General features: G+C 46.2%; 1 protein-coding gene across 2 annotated transcripts in view; it reads left to right on the top strand.

Annotated features, from left to right (window-relative positions):
• The first annotated feature begins 6,592 nt into the window (after positions 1 to 6,592).
• Positions 6,593 to 17,693, top strand: part of FAM168A (family with sequence similarity 168 member A) — a 230,042-nt gene continuing 218,941 nt past the window's right edge. For both annotated transcript variants that reach the window (XM_054973531.1, XM_054973530.1), the window contains exon 1: positions 6,593 to 6,734. The gene's annotated coding sequence lies outside the window, so the exon portion shown is untranslated. The remainder of the gene's footprint in view (positions 6,735 to 17,693) is intronic.

Raw genomic sequence — 17,693 nt, 5'->3', positions numbered from 1 at the left:
TATCCACTTTCTCCACCCCATGTTTTAATTCTATAAACCTCTATCATGTCTCCCCTTAGCTGCCTTTTATTTTTAGACTGAAAAGTCCCAGATTCTTCAGCCTTTCCTTATAGGAAAGTTGCTCCGACCCCTTTTGGTTGCCCTCTTCTTTACCTTTTCCAGCTCTGCAATGTCCTTTTTGAGATACAGCGCATGCACTGTTCAAATTAAGCCGCACCCTTGATCTATACAGGGGCATTCCTCTGGAAAGTTGCTGTTGTGGTAAGCTGCAGTTAGGGAATACAAAAGCAAGAGGGGCTGTAAGTCAGATCCATACATGGCACACAGGGAAGGATACCCCTGTTTCCTGCCCAGTTCAGCCACCCTGGTGCCAGTTGCCAAGACTCCATCTTCCATGAGCCAGGCACACCTAAGCTATTTTTATTCAGCCCTACTTGGGGTGTGTGATCATATGACAGCCCCTGAGCGCTGCGCTCCCCCAACCATCTCATATATGTCTCCAAAGTGTGATGTTGTAAACAGAAGAGAGAAGTGACTTTACCATCAAGGGGGAAATTTAATTATTACAATCTAAGATAGTATTATGTTTAAGAAAATCTGATTTAGAACATACAGTTTAACAAAGGATGAGTAAAACAGATATATTAGAGGATGCATACTATATATTATATACAACGTACTATGGTGTATGGTGTTAGTACATCATACAGTATACTATATTGGGCTGTTATGTTATAATGTATGCTATGCTATATTGTATGGTATAGTATACAAAAAAAATACTATATTGATAGTATATTTGATAGAGTATATGTATAAAAGAACTAGAATATGCTTAGAGTAAGAGATATTATGATATATGTGTTGTAGAAAAATACAAGTGAAATAGAGCTAAGTAATAAGAGGGGGTAAGGGTTGGAAAGCTGTTGGAAGTCAATAGGGAGGGGGGAGGGAAAGGGTGGGGATTAGAATAAATGAGATATAAGGGGAATGTATGTATTAAATTGGAAATTTAAACTCACCAATAAAATTTAAAAAAAGAAAGAAAATGGTCACATGGCTGGTGGCCCCACCCCCTGATCCCCATACAGAGGGAAGTTTGATTGCCCTCCGTGCTGCCGAGCGGCGCGGAGGGCAATCTAAACTCTGCTCTGTCCGGAGATCAGGGGGCGGGGCCACCGGCCATGTGACCATTTTCTCTGAGGGCAACCCACTGAGTTCCACCACCTCTTTTCCCAGAAAAAAAGCCCTGCTTAAGACTACAACCAGGACTAACAATTCCTTCAAGAGAATTCCCCCCTTTCATATTTTATTTATTTACTTTATTTATATCCTGCCTTTCTCCCAACAACAACAACAACAACAACAACAACAACAACAACAACAACAACAACAACAACAACAACAACAACAACAACAACAACAACAGTGGGCTTATATACAGCTCTTCTAGACAGATTAGTGCCACACTCAGAGTGGTGAACAAAGAAAATGTTATTATTATCCCCTCAATCATGGTGGGGAACAGGAGTGGCTTGCCCAAGGCCACCTGCTGAGCTCATGGCAGTCGTGGGAGTCAAACCAGCAGGGTGTTGATTTGCAACCCAACCGCTTAACCACTATGCTACAGCAGCTCACATAACCGTGCACTTATATACCACTCTTCTAGACAGATTAGTGCCCCACTCAGAATGGTGAACAGTGTTATTATTGTTCCCACAATACAGCTGGGGAGCTGGGCTGAGAGGAGGGGCTCACCCAAGGCCGCCTGCTGAGCTCACGGCAGGAGTGGGAGTCGAACCAGCAGAGTGTTGATTTGCAACCCAACCACTTAACCACTATGCTACAGCAGCTTACAGCATTATCCTCTTTTCGATTTTATCCTCACAACAACTCTGTGAGGTTGCTTAGGAGGAGAGTGTGTGATGGGCCCAAGATCACTCAACAAGCTTCTATGACTGAACAGGGATTCAAACCTGGGTCTCCTAGATCCTGGTCTGATGCTCTTAACCACTACACCACACTGGCTCTCATACCTCGTATCTCTTAAATTTACTCTATATGTGGCAGATGAAGTCAGAACCTTCCTCTTTAATACATGCTTGTTAGGAGAGAGTTTCACCATGTCCAGTTTTTCCTCCTCCAGAGCAGCTATCCTAGGACAAGTAGCAGCAAAGTTTGCTCTCGTGTCCTATGGTTGGTAAAAAGAGATTACCAGTCAACAGTTTAATAAAACAGCATAAGCTTCCGTGAGTCAGAGCTTATTGCATTCAGCTGATCAAGGGAGCCCTGACTCACAAATGCTTATTCTGGAATAAATCTTGTTAATCTCTAAATACCAAACGACTGGACTCCTGTTTTATATTACTGGTGGAGATAAATATGGCTAGCCAGGTGATATCAAGGAATACCTGAAAACCTCTAAAGAATCTTGCGGATTCTTAAAGCAGATCTGTTATGACATATGCTTTTCTGAGTATATAGACTATGGATCTGTTGGGTTGTATATTTTTACTTAAATGTTATTTGTATGTGCGTATTGCATTTTGTAAGCTGCTGTGAGGCCCTAGTGGGGGAGAAAAGCCTATAAAAATACTCAGAGGTCATTTTGTAGAAAAAGAACTGGAGAAACTCATTAGCATATGCCGCACCCCTTGACATCACCGGAAGTGTGTCATTAGCATAACTGATTTGCATATGCCACACCCCCTGACATCACCTATCCTGGCTGTTTTGGACCCAGTCCTGGCCATTCAGGGCCAAAATTGGGCCCAAAATGGCAAAAAGGGGCTGAAAATGACCAAAAAGGGGCCCAAAATGGTCAGGATTGGGCCGCTGCTGAGTGGGAGAGTGATCTACCACCTGTCAGAGCTCCGATCTGGACCGTTTCAGCCCCAATCCAGGCTGAAACGGACCCAAAATGGCCGAGAGTCAGGTGGGCGGGGCCACCTGAGATGTGGCCTCTTTGGGGAACTGCCAGAACTGCGTTCCTGCGCATTCCCCCTCGAAATGAGCCCTGAAAATACTTAAATATTGATTGATTGATGATTGATTGAGAAAATTGATCTTCTGCCTCTCCAGAGACTTCCTGAAGGTGGCTTGCAACTAATAAAACAAAACTATTAAAATACAAGGTCCAAAGGTAAAGCTATTAAAACACACAGATTTTTAAAAAAGCATACTCAGAAATAATGTCCAATTTATTGAATAGGGCTGCTTCTCAGACATAGGATTGTAGTTAGGGGGATTTACCTGGGGGTTTGCCCCACTGCCCATCGATCTGCCAGTGATCAGCGGGAGGTGGCAAGCCCCTGGAGGCACCCCTGGAACACGTGTCCTGCACATGCTCCCAGGGGGCGCAACGACATCACTTCCTGAAGCAACGTCATCTCACGTGCACCAGGAATGCGTTCGCGCATTGTGCGTGCATGAGGAGGGCCATGCTGAAGGCACGTGGTAAGTGGCAGGTCCACCCCTCCTGCCATGAGGGTACAGGGACCTGGCAAACCTGAGCTGGCCACCTGGTGGAATGACCTGCCTGATGAGGTAAGGAAAACACCCTTTCTTTCAACGTTCTGCAGAATGCACAAAGTGGAAGTTTTAGGAAACTACCATTGCTTTAAATCCAGAGGAGTTAGCCGTGTTAGTCTGTAGTAGCAAAATAGGAAAGAGTCCAGTAGCACCTTTAAGACTAGCCAACTTTATTGCAGCATAAGCTTTTGAGAGCCACAGCTCTCTTCGCCATTGCTTTGTTTGCCACATATACCCTGCAACTCAGTATTGTTTCATTGTTTGTTGTATACATTATAATATTTTATTTATATAGTATAATGTTACATGCAACTTCTTCTAGTTTTGCAGTTCCTTTTAATTGCCTTGTTGACTATTTGTATACTGTTCTGATTGCATTTTTTAAACTCTGTAATGCCCCTAAAAGGTGGAGTATAAGAGGAAAAAAAGGAAGGAAGGAATGCACAACAAAAGCCACGCTGGGTGACTCTGGGCCAGTCACACACTCTCAGCCTAACCTACCTCATAGGATTGTTGTGAGAATGAAATGGAGACAAGGAAAGCGATGTAAGCTGCTTTAGGCTCCCAAGAGAGACGTGGGGTATAGATGAAGCAAATAAATAACAAATCTGTTATAAACATGTATAAATAACAAATCTATTAATCTTTAAAGTGTCATAAAAATCTATATATTCTATAATTCCCTCTGTCAATAATTTAATTAACATTGTCTGTCTTTGTTTTTTCTTACGTGTTCTTTTTTGTCATTTTGTTTTCTATGTTTGTAATTGAGACCATGGTTGTTTTTCTTCCTGTTTTTTTTGTTTGAAAATTAATAATAAAATAAAATTCTATATTCCATGCATCCAATCTCTGAGTCTCTCTACACGAGACACCTCAGCACGTGTTCGTCAACGGCAGGGAGACGCAATGTAAGCCAGGAAGCATAGTTTAAAAAGACAGCGCCAGCGGAGATCGCTCCTCAGAGGGTTTGTTAATTTCATCTTCGCCTCCTCAAAGGCTCTGTCAATTTCACCTCTCCAGTCTAAAACTGCCTGGGATCACAACCAGGAATGGAAATGGGCTGGAGCTGCCTTCCAGAGCTGGACTTGGACCTAGAGAGGTTCTAATGGGCTGAAGTTTCCCTTCTGGCATTTCACAGCCCCTTCACACAGCTCCAGTGTATAGCAAAGCCTTTGCCCTGCTGCCGGCTCTGTCTTTTTAAACTACGCTTCCTGGCTAACATTGCATCTCCCGACAGAATACATTTCCTCAGCCTCCAGGCTCCACCAGCCTCTGGTTTTATTTTTGCTGCAATATTTGCTTCTGCTCCCTGCTGCCCTCTGCAGTCTCTTGCCGGCCTCGGAACTACAGTTCCGAGATGCATAAAAAAACTTTGCAGCAGGAACGTTGGAGAGACATTCCTACAAGTCCCAGCATGCCACTCTTTCTCCAGTTTAACCCTCCCTTTTTTTTTGCAGAACTACAACTCCCATCAAGCTCTGCACTTCGGTAAATGCGGGCAGCCTTATTGCTCCAGGAAAGGACGCGAGATCGTCTCATAGCCGGCGCAATCCCAAAGGGGGTCGAGTCCGGGTGCATTGAATTCCCATCGGGTGGCGCTTGCAAATGCAATCGGTGTGTCTTGGAAAAAAATGGGGAGAGATATCCCGTGGACCAACAACGCAATCCTAAACAGATTTACTCCTAAACAGAGAAAATCTTTTTAGGATATGTAAAAAAATCTTCCAGTTTATAAACCGCAGCTTCTCTCTGCTGCTCCGCCTCTCTGTGCACAAAGAGCGGACTAGCCAAGGCTCGCCCCCGCCCGCTCCTTCTTTGCACGTGCGTCCTTTTATTTTTTGCAAAAGCGTCACCGCACATTGCGTCTCCTATTATTTTTTAATTGGTCGGGCGAGTCACTTGGGGAGCCATTTCTGAAAAAAATGCGACTCTGGCAGCTTAACGTTATTGCAGTCGGTCCCGTTGTAAAACACGGGACTTTTCAGCCAAGGCAGCGGCGAACTCCTTTAGCAAAGCAGGTCACTGCTCTGGAGGGCTGAGGGATTTTTGCATGTTACGTGCAATCCCGAAGCGGCTTGGTTTCAATGGGTTTAGGCTGGCGTGACTCTGTTTAGGATTGCACTGTCCATTTCATCCCGCGCGTGCTATATTTAGGGCCCCCTGCGCTATATTTTTCTTGCATAGGCACCCACAAGGTGCCAGAAAACTCTTTACTTTTGGTACAAGCATACTAAACAGGAATGTCTGCTGCAGACGGATGGGAGCTGCGGTTGCCAACTCTGGGTTGGGAAATTCCTGGAGATGAGGAGGCGGAGCTTGGGAAGTGCATGGTTTGGGGAGGGGAGCTACGCTTGCCAACGTCTAGGTGGTGGCTGGGGATCTGGAATTACAACTGGTCTCCAAGCCACAGAGATCAGTCCCCTGGAGAAAATGGCTGCTTTGGAGGCTAACACGGTGGCATTACATCTGCTGAGAACGAATTGTCAACCTCCAGGCGGGGCCTGGAGATCTAGAATTGCAACTGATTTCCAGGTGTCAGAGATCAGTTCCCATGGCTGCTTTGCAGGGTGGGCTCTGCGGCTTTCTACCCTGATGAGAGGTCCTGACCCTCCCCCAAATTCCCACGAATTTCCCAACCTAGAGCTTGCAACCTAGGAGGGACCTCATTGGGGTATAAATGCCCTAAAATCCAGCCTCCCAAACTGCCATTCTGTCCAGGGGAACTGATTCCCATCAATTGCAAATCCGGGGGATCTCCAGGGCCCGCCTGGAAATTGGCAATCAAGAGGCACCCAACGCATTCCCTCTCCAGGCCCGCTTACTACAACTCCCAGCATGCCGCGCGCGCCCCAAACCGCCCCCTCCAAGCGTCCTTCCCGACGGCGACCGACAAGGAAAGAGGAGGAGAGACGGCTGTGCGCGGAGAAGCCTCCAGGACTACAAAACCCGCGATGCTTTTCGGCAAGGCACCCGCCGGCCGGGCCGAGGGAGCGCCGCGCGGCCTGCTGGGAGTCGTAGTCCGGCGTCGGGTTCCCTAACGGTTCGTCCAGCTGCTTCGCTGGCGGTGGGCTCGTCTGCGGCGGCTGCACGTTCCCGCTCCGCCTCAGCCGGGCTGCGCTTCCCTCTCCGCTCGCCCGCCCGCCCTTCCCTCCGCCAGTCCGCGAGAGCGCAGGCAGGAGCCCAGGCGGAGAACCACGCAGGTGGGAGCCCTTTGCGGTGGGGGCGCCGAAGACTCGCCGTGGGGAGGGGTGGATTGGCAAGCGCTCGTGTCCTCGCCCCCCGCTGTGCGGGGAAGCCAGGCTCTTCGAGGGGGCAGTGCATGCAATGCAGTGAATGCAATGCAATGCAATGCTGGGGGGGCGCTTTCCTGTGCAGAGAGGATTGGGGGGGGAGGCCATGCTGTTCGGTGTGGGGCAGCAGGTGGTGGGGGGAGTTGCCCTTGGGATGCCTCTGGTCGGCTCCGGGAGGAGGTGGCACCGGCGGCAGGGAGGGTGGAGGGTGGAGGGTGGGAGGGAAGCGGCAGGAGCCTTTAGGGTGAGGCGGGAGGCATAGGGGGCACTGGAGGGAGTGGGGGGGGCTTCGTCAGGCGGAAGAAAAGGCTCGGGGGGGGGGAGGAGGAGGAGGGGAGGCTGTCTGTCTCTCTGTGGGATGCTGGTTTTCGAAGTGTCTGTCTGCCTATCTATCCCTTGGAAATCTGGTCGGTCTCTAAGGTCTAACTGGACTGAAATCGGACTTTTCTACTGCAGACCAACACAGCTGCCTCCTGAATCTGTCTGTCTGTCTGTCTCTGGATGAGATGCCAGTTTTAGAAGTGTGTGCGTGTCTATCTGTTTATGTGATGCCACTTTTAGAAGTGCCCGTCCTTCCATCCCTTGGAAATCTGGTTCGCCTCTAAGTTACAACTGGACTGACGTGTTGCTTTTCTACTGCAGTCTAACACGGCCACCCACCTGAAACTGCCTGTCTGTCCATCTGTCTATCGATCTACAGGATGCTGGTCTTAGATCTATCTATCTATCTATCTATCTATCTATCTATCTATCTATCTATCTATCTATCTATCTATCTATCTATCTATCTATCTATCTATCTATCTATCTATCTATCTATCTATCTATCTATCTATCTATCTATCATCTGTGTTGAGGGGGACAGGGGGTGGATAAAAAGAACGTGGGCTTGTGCTCAGGTGCCAGTCTCAGGACGTGGCAGTGTGTCACAGTGTGGATCGTGTTAGCAAAGCGTCATGCGTTAGTGTGGGGTATGCTTTTGGTGGTGTGTGTGTGGGGGGGAGAAGGGAGTGAGCACATCTGGCCCTGGCTTGTGGAAACGAAGGGTTGGCACAGGGCATCGAGAGCACCAACGTGTGGGAAGAGGGCAATGGCCGTGGTATGAGAAGGGAACGTGGATGCTTGGAAGATTGAAAAAGAACATTTGCATATATGAGGTGGGGGCAGAGGAGAAGAGCAAAAGGCATAAATATTGAGTAGCAATTAAAGTGGGGGGTATAGACACATATGGCTCTGGAGATAGCTCTGGGATACTTGTGTGTTGCAGAGGAGGTGAAATAAATGAGGGTGCCTGTTTAGAGATGGATCCAGAAGAGTTAGCCGTGTTAGTCTGTAGTCGTAAAATAGTAAAGAGTCTGGTAGCACCTCTAAGACTAACCAACTTCATAATAGCATAAGCTTTTGAGAACCACAGCTCTCTTCGTCAGATGCCGAAGAGAGCTGTGTGATTCTCAAAAGCTTATGCTACTATGAAGTTGGTTAATAGCATAAGCTTTTGAGAACCACAGCTCTCTTCGTCAGATGCCGAAGAGAGCTGTGTGATTCTCAAAAGCTTATGCTACTATGAAGTTGGTTAAACTTAAAGGTGCTACTGGATTCTTTACTATGTTGTTTAAGAATGGTATATGGGTTGTTGAGTGAAAATGAGGTGGGTGGTGACAGGCGCCCAATTGGGGCGTGCAGGTGGCTGGCCCGGAATGGAACATAGCGCTAGAATATGGGGAAGGCCTAGGGAATTTTTCCAGGGCAACATTCCGATGGCAGCTCTAAAGGAACTTTGAAGGGAAGGGGGAAGAAAATCAGCAGAGGGGACTGTGGAAGGAGGGGCGCGGGATGTGCAAGCTGAGATTGGCAGGTGTCCCTGGGAAATTGCACAGTGACGGCATATGTTGTATGGCGGATGATAGCAAGAGTGGTGGGGGCTGGTGGGAGGCTGACATTGCACCATCAAGTCCAGTTTCTGGCCTAGGCAGAAAGGGAGAGGCATGGAAATATTTGAAACTGGGCTGGCTGGGGAGAGAGTGAGAGATGAGGCGAGAGATAAAGCATGTTGGAAGCCAGAGGGGAAGCTTGGAGTGGAAATACTCGGCGTTGCCTGCTGGTGGAAGGAGGCCTGGAGTGGAATGGCTTATCCAGATATGCATTCTGTCCTGCAGGGCCTTTTTGGCAGCAGCTCCAGGGCGTTTAGGGTTGAGACTGGGAGAAGGACATTTGTGGAGGAGCAGCGGAAGTGGGGCAGGAGACTGTTGGAAAATAGGGAAGGAGAAGTAGAACGCAAAGCCAACAGCAGGGGATGCCTAAGGAGTGGGTGTTAGTCTGTGTGTCTTCAGCAAGCCACCACAGTGGCCTGTGTTTAGTAAGCATCGTGTATCTGAGTAGGGCTCCCAGCTTCCAAGTGGGGCCTGGAGATCTGGAATTATAACTTTTCTCCAGACTTACGGAGTTCAGCGCCCCTGGAGAAAATGGCTGGAAGGTGGACTCTGTGCCATTATACACCGCTGAGTCTCCCCACCCCAAGCTCCCCCCCTCAAAGCTCCAGGAATTTCCCAACCTGGAGTTGGCAACCTTAGAAGAACCATAATACTGGCGCACGGGCAGCTGTCAGGGAGGGAATTTTGAGAGGGAGAAAATTTGGGGTGTGGAGGGCCACCCCAAAGTAGGTTGGGAGGAGATCTACACGCACACCTTCGTGCAGCGGGCAAGGGTACGGGGAAGGTAAGCAGGTAAATTCCAATTTGTGCGCTTCCCTTCGGGGAATTATAAGCACAGGTCACTCCCTGTTCACGCATCATAAATGTTACGAACTTTGTCATCCTCATTTTTGGTGTCCGAACTGACTCTGGAATTATTTCATAGAACTGACTCTGGAATTATTATTTCATAGAACTGACTCTGGAATTATTTTCATAGGCAGGCCTCTTCCTTGTGCCGTGCTGCCGCCTCTATTCTGTAAGCTGCATGCCCAGGACGAACAGCGGCGTGTGCGGCATCTAAATAAAATAATAAAAATCAGCGTTTGGAGGCTTGCTTAAACACATCGCGAGGGCTTCTTCGCCGGCTTGCATTCAGAAAAACGGCAACGGACTGGCGTTGTGTAACTTGGCGTCGTTTCTCTCTTTTGTGTTTGTTTTGGAACCCAAGTTTTAGGATGATTGGATTGGATTGGACGGGGGATGTCACCACGCATAACATCCGTGGCCTGAAAGCAGCTATATTTGCAAGGCCCAGGGAAGCGAGGCTGCATGGATTTGCTGTCATGAATTGGACAGCCCGACAGAGTGTTTCCCTCCTCCCTTCTTGCAAAAGATCAGTGTAAAGAGTTCATTTATGGAGGCTGCAATAATAAGGGCAATTAAGTTTATCATTATATTGCACATTAATAGCGTCGGGGAGAATGTAGCCCTCGGTGCAAGCGGAGAGGAGCTGTGAAATACAGTGATACAATAAGTATTCATTGTGCAAAGGCTTTTCGCGCCGGCTGTTTCTCCCCTCCCCCCTGCGCTCGGGTTTGGTGATAAGCATTCAGGTTATAGCTTGTATTTCCTGTTGATTGAATTTCATCCAGACGGAATTCAGTTTGCGCTGAAAACTGTCAAATGTGGGAAAATGAACGGGGTGAGTTTCTTTCTTTCTCCCCCCCCCCCCAGACAAAGGCATGTTTTGTTAACCAAAGCGTAGGGATGGAGGGAGGGGGACGGAAATGGTTTCCATTTATGTTTTAATGAAAATATGATTTCAGATGCAACGGTGTGCGCATTCTTGCAGAGAAGTTGCGATGGAGAAAGGCAGTACGGGGTTTCCCACCCCCCCTCCTCCCAAGGAATGCAGACCATGAAAGCATCTTGAGGGAAAACGGTTGATTGAATCAACAGCGTTATTTGGTGAAATGTTAACTGTGAAGTGGCTGCTGATTAGGAGACGTTTGGGGTAGAAGTGGAGGAGCGGATAATGCAGCCCGGCACAGCCGGCAGACCAGAAGCCGTTCAGCTTCTAAAAGGCCTATCCATTTTGATTCCCCTCCTTCTTTTTGCCTTCTGCCATTATGTGTCATAATGCTATAGCAAAGTAACGTTTAATGTATGCTAGAAGTAGTTTTTCGGATTAGCAGCTGCTATTGGAATCCGTGGGATTTATCTCCGGATATATTACTAACCCGATTTAGGATCCAAATACTAGCGCTTCCTTCATGCCCAAAGCATCTGCCAGGAGAGCTGGTCTTGAACCCGATTTTTCGCCACGCAGGTCCACAAGTGACCTCAGCGCATGAAAAATAGTTGAGCTGTGGTGTTTTTAATTTTATATCAGTGACTAATACTGTCTCCTTTTTTAAAAAAAACTATTTTTGTAACTTTTCTTTGAATAAACAAACATAGAACTGGTATAACATCTTAGTATACGTATTTCAGAATTGTCATGGGACGGATTACTTGTTAGAAGACAAATAAAAATAATGCCTAACAATCAATACACTTATTGATAATTAAGACTGTTTTATGTAGTTGTTGATAAGTGAATTGTAAGGAGTTGTATGCTCTGAATTATTGAAATGATCTTGAAAAGGTAGCCGTTGCTCAAAGGAAGTAGATTGGTATGAGGGATTGTCTTTATAACCAGAGGTGATCTGAGATTTTATCCATAAGATGAGATGGATGGTATATTCTCATTAAAGCAGGCTGCATTGGAACAGTATAGCCAGTAATTGTCTTGATGTGTGAAATGATGAGTTTCCAAAATGTATGGATTTTGGGACATTGCCACCAGCGATGGATATAATCTCCAATCTGACCACACTGTCTCCAACAGAGTGGTTGTAAGGTAGGCCTAATATAGTGAAGCTGTAGAGGTGCTAAGTACCATCTTCTCAATGCCTTCTTCTCCAGCCACAATTAGCTGTTCCTGGCTAAGTCGTTGCCGTTTGGGTTACAGATAGGACTTCTGGATGTTGGCTTGGTAGTTTTCCAGTAACACCAACTGTCCTGTTTCCTCTTTGGAGTGATAGCTCCTCCTGGTCTTTTTTGTTGCTGCCTGCCGTTCATCATTTCTTGGCTGAAATAATGGATTTGAACCTGCTTGGCTTGGTTTATAAGGGCTATTTCCATCGCTCCTAACCTTCGGCATGTACCTTTGGCCCTTTCCTGGCTTTGCTCCTTCACGGCTGCCTGTACCTGCCCTTGCTTTGTCCCTTGTGATCTCAAAGAGTGTATTACTGATTTTAAGATTCTGCGCTTTATTTCTGTACCGCTTTTCTGTCATATACTCGGAGCGGTTTATTACCAAATGGATTTATAGATACGGGGTCGTTCCCGTCGAAACCCATCTAGCTGTAACCTGATTATCTTAATCGGACGTCTTGTTTTTTTTCTCCAAAAAAGGACTCCTAAAAGCAGCTCGAACCTTTTTTGTTTTTCTGGAAAGCAGGCAGGAAACATTTTGATATATAAGCAGTTAGCAGCTTCGGAAAATATTGTTTGCAAATGGCTGTGGGACACAGAACGTGATTCGAGATACCTATTTGATTATCTTTCTCTGGCGAAGCCGAACAATGCAGTTGTCATTTTGTTCCTGTGCTGCCGTGTGTCAGGTTGAGCATTGACTGGAGTGCGTCCAAAGAAATCAACTGTCTGAAATGAAGATTTTTTTGGGGGGGGGGTGAAATATTGAACAGGTCGCATGCACAAAAAGAAATGAGCGGCATTGTTGGCTCTCTCTTTCTCGTTGGGATTTCTTAGCGATGAACAAACATCATCGCCGTTCTCCCCAAACATCTCTTAGGCAACAGCCGCAGATATTTCTGTAAATTGTCTGTGTTCCTGCAGCCCCGCGGTATGTCGACTCCAAGTAGTGCTAAATTTCATCCATTCTAATTGGTCTTGGAGATGAAGCTAAGCCCTAAAATGGCCACAATTGCAGAAGCACCCTGCTTAGGCAGGCTGCGTATCCGTTTCAGCCTGACAGCCGTTTCTCTGACTCACTTGCAGTTACGACCATTGTAGCTAGATTTTTGATCTTCTTTCATGCAGTCCAAGGTAGCTGGAGATGATGTGGCCGTGAGAAGGGAAGTGCTGTTTTTTTGTGCTTTCCTTCCCGAGTGTTCTGCCTGCCCTTTTCTCCCGGTTTTTACGCTTTTCATTTGTTCTCAGGGAATGCCTTTATATCAGAAGCTCTTGGTTTGAGCTTGCTTCCAGAGATTTCTGTGCTGCTTATTTTTTTCCTCCCTATTTTTAATTTGGAGAGGGCTCGGCTTTGTTTGCTGTCACAGCCGGAGGCAGGCCCGGTTCCAGGTTTTGTGGGCTCTGTGTAAACTAGGCCCTAATTAAGGATCGGTGTAATAAATACAAAACAGTGTTTGTGGACTGCTGACTGGTTATTAAATTGGGCTACCTGCGAAGAAAACGGAGGCAGTGAAAATGGAAAGCTGTAAACTGTTAAGACTGTAATATAAAAGAGCACAAGATGCAAAATATAAGAGAACTTTTTTTGGACGTAGAGTACGATGATTAGAATAGACTGTAGAATCGCACCGTAGTGTTGGGTGACAGTAGACAATAGGTAGCAACAAACCTCACTTCATCTTGTCATACTTGGAAGATGTCCAAGAATCAGAAAATCAATTAAGGACAAACTAGATTTTCAGTTTTACTAGTAGCAAGGAACCGGATGAGTCTCCACTATTTTGGTTTCTTCGCACGGTTGCTGGTGAATCTTTGAGCTTGGACCTATCTGCATAGGATTGACTTTTGATCTTTGGATTCTTTGAGTGTACATCACTGTGGTTTTTGACTGTTATAGTCTTTAATTGTATGTGTATCGTTATTCCTTCTTGCTGCACATGGTCACTTTACAGAACGTCAATCGGATGGTGATATAAATGTGTTTGACTTTGGAAGCTGTTGGTTGGATTTAATTATCTACTCCAGTTAAGAAGATAATATTGTTATTGCATTGTATGTATACCGGATCTTGTTAATTAGACAGATTTTTGTTTTCTTTGGCTTCTTGTTACCCTAAATGCAGAGGAGTTAGACGTGTTAGTCTGTAGTAGCAAAATCAAAAAGAGTCCAGTAGCACCTTTAAGACTAACCAACTTTATTGTAGCATAAGCTTTCGAGAATCAAGTTCTCTTTGTCAGATGCATGGAGGGCAAGAAGAAACTGGTCAGATATATAGGTGGAGAGGGGAGGGCGGAGTAGATGCAAACAGCTCCTTCTGATATGGAGATCAGTTTGCTTCTGTAAATTGGACTCAGTCAGGCTGGGATTGAATAGAGACTATGAACGTTTATCTCATTATCAAAAGTAACTGACTTCCTTAACAGAAGCAAACTGATCTTCATATCAGAAGCTACTGTTTGCATCTACTCCGCCCTCCCCTCTCCACCTATATATCTGACCAGTTTCTTCTTGCCCTCCATGCATCTGACGAAGAGAACTGTGATTCTCGAAAGCTTATGCTACAATAAAGTTGGTTAGTCTTAAAGGTGCTACTGTAACTGGACTCTTTTTGATTTTGTTACCATAACTCTCTCTCTTCCCTTTTGATTTGGTGATTGTTTGGTGGAAAGGTAAACGCATTGCTTTTGGAAACACAGTGACGTTGAGGGCATGGCCTGTCTTCTCCCTTTATTGCAGGGCTGGCCTGTCCTTTCTGCACGAATCCGATGGGGTAGAGCGTGAGTCTGGGCACGGAGAGAGACGGCAACTCGAAGCGTCTTATAGTATGGAAACCTGCCCCAGCTCAGCCCCCTCTAGGGCACTGGGGAGGCTGTGTGCTTCAGTGGCGGAGCAGAAAGCCCCAAGTTCTACCGCTGGCATTTTCTGTGAAAGGGTCTTAAAGGCTGGGAAGAAAATTTTCTCTCCATGACACCCTGAAGCACTGGCAGCTGGTCAGAGCAGGCAGAACTGAACTAGTTGGAGCAATGGCCTTGGTCTTAGTTAGAGCGGTCCCTCAGTGGAACAGGCTTCCTCTGGAGGTGGTGGGCTCTCCTCCTTTGGAGGTTTTTAAGCAGAGGCTAGATGGCCATCTGACAGCAGTGCTGATTCTGAGAACCTGGGCAGAGCATGAGAGAGAGGGCAGGAAGGGTCACATCAGTGCTTAGTTCTTGTGTTCCCTTCTTACATGTCTTGGGTAAGGCCGATCACCACTTTAGAGTCAGGAAGCAATTTTCCCCAGGCCAGTTTGGCTAGGGATCCTGATGGCGTTTTGCTATCTTCTGGGCCTGGAAGAGGGGTCGCTGGGGGTGTAGCAGGGAGGTAGTTGTGAATTTCCTGCATTATGCAGGGGGGTGGACTAGATGACCCTGGATGTTCCTTCCGATTCTGTGATTCTGTTTATTTTGTTTATGTCATTAACATTCCACTTTTCTCAGTGAGACTCAAGGTGAATTATGCAGTGTGAGTCAGTGCAGTCAATGTCAAAGACATTTCAATAAACACATTTGCAAAGATTTAAAGCCAGCAGAAATCTAGTACAGAGCTGAAGAAATGCTGAAACAGAACATAAGCAATGTGAAGCCTGACGTATTAAACAACTCAGAAGCTACCCAATAGGAACATACTTACAGCAGCAGACAGTACATAGTAAAGTCTGTGGTCCCAACCTCTTTACTGATACGTCTCTTTGAGACCACTTCCTTACAGTGCAGCCCTCCGATCTGAGTCAAGAGTCCTCTTGAATGATTCAAGTTTTGCATAGTTTCATGCATTCATCACAGGCCCTGCTGGTGAGTATTTTGTTAGGACTTGATAAAAGCTGCTATACAGCATAGCGGTTAAGTGGTTGGGTTGTGAATCAGCTCTCCGCTGGTTTGACTGCCACTCCTGCCATGAGCTCAGCAGGTGGGCCTTGACTAAGCCGCTCCTCTCAGCCCCAGCTCCCCAGCTGCATTGTGAGGATAATAACAACACTGACTTTGTTCACTGCTCTGTGGCACTCATCTGTCTAGAAGGGTGGTATATAAGTGCACTGTTATGTGGGCTGCAGTAACATAGTGGTTAAGTGGTTGGGTTGCAAATCAGCACTCTGCTTGTTCGACTCCCAGTCCTGCCATGAGCTGAGCAGGTGGCCTTGGGCGAACCACTCCTTTCGTCCCCAGCTCCCCAACTGTATTGTGGGGATCACAATAACACTTTCTTTGTTCATTGCTCTGAATGTGGCACTAATCTGTCTAGTAGAGCGGCATATAAGCGCGCAATTATTATTAATTATAAAATTGCAATCACGCCAGCGAGGAAGACTGCTTTGGCCTCTGCTACCAGCCAGAGGTCAGAAGGCCACCTGGAGGTTGCACCTCCTTCCTTCCAGGAAGAGCACAGTCTCCAAGGGAGGACCAAGACTGGCTTGGCTACTACTGTTGGCTGAAGGAGTAGCAGCTTCGGGGAGCCATAAGGAACACTCTCCTCGAATGTGAGCTGGCCAGAACAGGTGATGTCATTGGGAAAGATGCCGTGGCCTTTGTGGCTAGCTAAAGCCTGCTCAGAAATATGGTGGTTCTATCGATATTATATTTAATCTGCTGTTTGAGGATCGTTGGATCAGAAGGTGGGGCGGAAATCTTTAAACTAAATCTTTAAAATAAATAAATAGCTCATTTAATGATACCTAGTTGAAATGAGAACTCGGGGGACTGGCTAGAGGCTGTGTTTTAATTTTCAGTCTAAATCTGCAAGAGTGGGAAAGGCTTAGAGAGGGACCACAGTCAGTCATAGAGGAGCACATTGGGTCTTTGAGCTGAACAAGAACGCCGAGCGCTCTTGCGTAGGAATGACTGTTCAGATCTCCCCCCCCCTCGCCCTCATCATTGCCCTTGGAGCATGGCAGTTTCTGACTAGCGTTGTGATGATCTTAGGAAATTTTGTTTCTTGCAACGACAAAACTATGCCGCCGTTAATTAAACCCAAACAATGCAGATAGCAGGAGGCTAAATGACAGAATATTTTTTGCCACAAAGCTCAGCAGTAGGAAGAAGAATGCAAAGCCAGCCACACAAAACTCTTCGGTGCTTAACTCAACTGCAGTGTGCATCTGGGGAGGGGACGTTCAGAGCAGTTTCCCTCTGTACCCCAACTAGCCGTGCTCCTCTTAGAAATGGGGGCCTCCGTTTAGTCAAGGTATCATATCATAAGCGGTGTCCGTTGGACACTTGGTTTGATGAGTCTTGGACTACGAGTGACTGAGGACAGGGGAATTCGCTTGTTGCTTTGGATGATAGCTTGACCTCTGTAGCTTCTTTGTGGCGAAGAGCTGATCACATTGACCTTTATCTTGATGTATTTCGATGTCTGTCCTCTCTTTGAATTGCTGCAATAACAGAGATGCACTAGAAGGTCTTCTAAAGACTGGGGAATAATAAGCCACCGGATTTAGCATGTAGATCCTCTCAAATAACAACAACAACAACATTCAATTTATATACCGCCCTTCAAGATGACTTAACACCCACTCAGAGCGGTTTACAAAGTATGTTATTATTATCCCTGCAACAAAACACCCTGTTTCTTGTTTCGAGTCTGCCCAAGTGAGTAGGGTTCCTTGAATTTTTTTTTTAAAGCCTGTCCTTTAGAGGGGTGAAAATTAACAGCAGCATTCAAAAATACTTTTGCAAAATTAATGCATATCTACTAATGCAAAGGGTATAACATACAGTGGATGTATTCAATGTATTCAAGAAGATTTTTGGGATAATTTAAAAAAAAATAGTTTAATGTTTGTGCTGCTTTTTAATCCAAAAACAGACCTCTCAAAGTAGCTGATAGAAACAACAATAAAAATACAAAAAATAGGCGCTGCTTAAAACAGTAAAACCAGGCATCAAAACAACATCAGCCACAGTAGCACAATACAGACAGCTGTTAATCATTACTTATAGAAAGT

This window comes from Eublepharis macularius, chromosome 3, assembly GCF_028583425.1.
Source record: "Eublepharis macularius isolate TG4126 chromosome 3, MPM_Emac_v1.0, whole genome shotgun sequence".
Taxonomy (NCBI): domain Eukaryota; kingdom Metazoa; phylum Chordata; class Lepidosauria; order Squamata; family Eublepharidae; genus Eublepharis; species Eublepharis macularius.
The sequence above is the reverse complement of the archived record's forward strand: the minus strand, read 5'-3'. Positions and strand labels throughout refer to the sequence as shown.